The sequence below is a fragment of the Coffea eugenioides genome, chromosome 2 (genome assembly GCF_003713205.1).
Source record: "Coffea eugenioides isolate CCC68of chromosome 2, Ceug_1.0, whole genome shotgun sequence".
In the NCBI taxonomy this organism is placed as follows: Eukaryota; Viridiplantae; Streptophyta; class Magnoliopsida; order Gentianales; family Rubiaceae; genus Coffea; species Coffea eugenioides.
In genome coordinates, this window is record NC_040036.1 from 53,553,602 (window position 1) to 53,558,616 (window position 5,015).

A 5,015-nucleotide genomic window follows, 5' to 3' on the forward strand; every position below is an offset into this window, starting at 1 on the left:
ACCCGGTCAGCTTTATGACGAAGAAAGGATTTTGTTCCAGCTGTATGAGCAGTTTTTTGCTTTGATCTATTGATCTTGTTCCTCTCACTTATCTTCTGCACTTATCAAGTTCAGCTGTGATCAAAATTTAACACACAAAAAACATGAGAAAGAACAATAGTAAATGATCAAAAGTCGGCCTCTATACCATAAAATTTAGACTACAGAAATAGTCACAAAGGTAAATCCAATCAGATTCTTCAACATATTGTGGACGATTTGCAAGTGCTTCCTCTTTTGTACTAAATTTCTTGAAAATCTTGTGAAAATTGTATCGTCGACTTCTGTACTGTGTATTTAACTGCTTAAGAAGTGCTGGCTTAACATGTTCTCCTTCATCATAAGCAAAACTATTCTGAAATATGAGTGAAAAATTTATTGTAAATGTCAGAAAAAGTGCATAAATGACCTGTTGCAGAACTAGTTGTTACCAAGTCAAGAAGAAAAACAAGCCTTCAAAACAATTTCACTTACATTAACAAGTTTTAGCATTCCTTCTAAGTAGGAACATTGTGCAAGTACCTAGAAATGAATGTTAGACATTCATCATCCAAGTAACGCTCAACAATGCATCCTTCCGGTCGAGCTCTGTTGTGCACATAACCTTTGTATTGACCCATTTTTCTGTGTCACAAAAATGCAGCCATAAGATGTCACAGCAGTACGACCCTATGAAGCAAAGGAAGATTCAGTCTTAAAATAGCCTTTACACTACCTCTCAAATGGGAACATCCACCGGTATTGTGCTGGGCCAGCAAGTTTTGCTTCAGCAGGTAAATGGACCATTAAATGGACCATTACATCGAAGGAATTTGGAGGGAAAATTTTTTCAAGTTTGCAGAGTATTACAACAATGTTTTTCTCCTGTGCATCTAACTCATCTACATAAAGAGTCCTGGAACAAATTTTCCTAAAAAATTGCTTAGTTCTACCAAAGTTTGGGAAACATCCTTTGGCAGCATGCCTCTAATTGCTAATGGAAGTAGACGTTGCAAGAATACATGATAATCATGACTCTTCATCCCTGAAATTTGGCACTCTTTTGGCTTAACACAATGAGATATGTTTGAGGCAAATCCATCGGGGAACTTGAGTGAGCTCAAAAACTGGCATAGTTTTTGTCTTTCGCTGTGTGAAAGAGTGTAGCATGCAGCGGGCATCACCCTTGAATCCCCTTGAGTTTGAAGATGCAATTCTTCCCTCAATCTCATTTCCTTCAAATCCTCTCTAGCTTGCCAAGTGTCCCTATTTTTGTGTCCCGTACCCATCACTGTAGCCAACAAAATTTCACACACATTCTTCACGATATGCATAATGTCCAAGTTGTGTCTAATTTTGTTAGTACTCCAATATGGCAGCTCAAAAAAAATGCTTTTCTTCAACCAATTTGACTGATTTTGCATGCGTTTTCTTTTCTTCTCTTTAAGCAATTCAGGTGCCTTACCAAACACCATTTGATCAAACTCTTGAAGTTGTTCAAAGATTTCTTCACCGGATCAAGTTCTAACAAGCTGTCTAAGATCACTCTTGCCATCAAATGACTTTCTTTCTCTGCGCCATTTATGGTCCGCTGGCAAAAATCGCCGGTGCCCCATATAGCAACATTTTAATCCATTTCTCAGATATACACTGGTTGTATCATCTAAACAAATAGGGCAGGCCTTATAACCTTTCGTACTCCACCCTGACAAATATGCATATGCTGGAAAATCACTTATAGTCCACAATAGAGCAGCCCGTAACATAAATTTTTCTCCCACGGTTGCATCATAAGTCTCAAAGCCAGTGTCAAAAAACTCTTTCAACTCATCAATTAGAGGCCTAAAAAATATATCCATATCATTTCCTATGCACTTAGGACCTGGAATAATCATTGATAACAGGAAAAAAGGGTCCTTTAAGCATTTCCAAGGTGGTAGATTGTAATGAACAAGGATTACAGGCCATATACTATATGCATTATTCATGTTTCCATAGGGATTGAAACCATCAGTTGAAAGCCCCAACCTAACATTACGAGGATCTTCGGCAAAAGATGGGTGACTGTTATCAAACTCCTTCCAAGCTATTGAGTCAGCAGGGTGTGTCATTGTGTTTTCCTTGGGAACGCGTCTCTCTTTATGCCACCTCATATCTTGAGCTATCTCCTTGTTTATGAATAGTCTTTGTAACCTTGATTTTAAGGGGAAATAGCGAAGCACTTTTCTAGGAATTTTAGAACCCGGGGATTTATAACGAGGTGCTTTACATTTTTCATTTGGGCAGTGATCGAGGCTTTCATTTTCTTTCCAATAAAGTGCACAATCATTTTCACATGCATGTATTTTTTTTCACACTTGGAGTCCACCGACGATTAAAATTTTGCATTCATTAGTATTTTTTTTTTTTTTTATTTTTTTTTTTCTTTTCTTTTTTTTTTTTTTTTTTTTTTTTTTTTTTTTTTTTTTTTGTTTTTTTGAGCTAGGAATTGATGCCATGGGGAAGACTTGAATGAGGAATTTCAGTAGCATATCGATGGATTTGCAAGTCCACCGATTCATAGTTTTCAAATGAAGGATATGGACAACAAAGGAAAGTTTTGAGTACTTATCACATGTACTTACTTCGAGCCAGAAAAAGTCCCCAGAAACCAGTTCCAAAAAGGTCTATACTCAACCTAAAACATCCATTTACAGGACTTCTACTAAGTTTCATACAGCCTTCCATTCAATAAACCCTAAAACTACTCAAGACGAAACAAAGTTACCAACCACCTCAAGTTAAATTTTCCTATAAAAACTTGCACTGTATAACTTCAGTGTATTAACTGTGAACACCACTTGACCAGATAAACCCCACGCACCACACCCTTCCCCCCCCCAAAAAAAAGAAGGAAAAAAAAATCTAATTAACTCAGGGCCAGAAAAATTCCCCAGTGTATGCTTCCAAAAAGATCCACTGGAAGAATACCATATAATAGGTCTTTCAATAAAATTCCAATGGATACCATTCAACAAATCCTTTTGCTACTATACACATTTCCATGTTACCCCTAAAACAGAGGGATACGTTACAAAACTTGTGCCAAAACCAAGATCCAGTCTATTTATAGGGATCAGAATGTACAAAGCCGCTCAGTCTACACTTTCATGTAGGAATACTATGATTCAGGGACAGATGTCAAATCAAGATTGTGCCTAACATAACGTAGCGTACATTCCAAACAGAGACTTCCAAAACAAGTAGTCAACTCGTCAAGATTTCAATGACCTGTTCTCCAGCCAAATTAATTAAAACCATCCATCAATCCTTTGTTTTCTTCATTTCTGCAGAAAGTGAAGCAGTCAAATTCCAACTAAATCTTCCCTTATTTTGGGAAGGCAAATGTTTGTTTTATGAGATTCAGACAGTCAAGGTGGACTAGAGGAGCAAGTCTCTGTCCAGCTACTCTAACCGCGGGCAGGGGGGGAGTGACAGCAACTTTGCTTTAAATAAGGACCAAAGATGTAGTCTTTGGCTTACCAGATTGGAGAAAGTTAAAACCTTTGGATCAAACAACAAACACAGCATCACATCAAACGCTATCTCAGCGACCGAAAGGCAAAAAAAGATTAAAAAAAAAAAGAGTACCGGAAACAGTTGCAACAACCAAAAGGTTTCATCTTGTTGCAGGGGTTCAAACAAAACCATTAATCACTATAATGTGAGCAAAACAATATGACCACTTTGCAAAAAAAAAATTACGGCAAAACATTTGGGGGAAAATTAGGGAGGAAAAAGAGAATCGGCATACCTTTTTTGGTAGAGAGTTGCTGCTAAATGTGGTCTTCTATTTGATAATTTCCGAGCCAAGATCAATTAGGAGATGGCGAGGAGACGGGCGAGGAGATGTTTCGGCGAGGAGATGGCGAGGAGCAGTGTGCTACGGTTGGTTCTAAGTGTTAGCTGTTGGCTTTAGGATACTGATAGTGTGTGTTTTGTTCGGTGATACTGGTAGTGTTGGCTTTAGGATACTGCAGGTAGTGTTGGCTATTTCGTTCTAAGTGTTCTAAGTGTTTCCGCGCCTCTCCTCAAAATATTGACTTTGAATGAAATTTCAATTCCTTAGATTTCCCCCTGGTTCAGTACCAAAATTTCAATCAACGTTTTTTAGTTTCCAACATTTTAGTTGAATTAATATTTTACAAATATAATATTACTTGCTACTTTTAAATATTTTTGTGAAAATATTCATAATGGATGAGAAAATTATGTTGAAATATTACAAGCGGTAAATGCACCTTGGATCTGCTTCAAATAGTTAATTTTTTATGACATCAAACAGTTGATCCGATATTAATATTACAAGTGAATTTTTAGCTTCAAATTTTAATTAAATTTACTAATGTATTTCTAATCACTACTTCTTAACATATTTATCAAAAAATTATAATGGATGAAAATTTTTTGCTAAATTCAAAGAACTAGTAAATATATTCTTTCTCAAGTTGTAATAGTTTAGATAGTTGTTCTAACTAGAAACTTTCATTAATTTTTTTCAGTTAAAACCTATTGAGTAACTATGACTAGTTTAATAAATCATCAAATTTTTAAAAAAATTAAATTAATATTTAAGTAACTATGACTACTTTAATAAATCATCAAATTTAAAAAAAATTTAAATTAATATTGAGGCTCACAATTAAATAAAGTCATAGTTAATAAATCATCAAATTTTAAAAAACTCATGCTTTTTTTTATTTTTTATTTGGTTTGAAGCATAGATTTTATTGCTATAGTATTATTCTTTATTTTTTAGTACAAAAACACAAATTTTCATCAATATAGGTGGCAAAATTTGTTAATTACATATAAGTGAAAATATACTTTTATAATTACAGCACTAAAGTACATCATTAATTGAAAATAACAAAAGTCAAATTCTATGGTTATAACAGACTTTCATTAAAAATAATCAAATGCTATTAAAAAGACGTTATTGTTAAGTCAAAATCAAA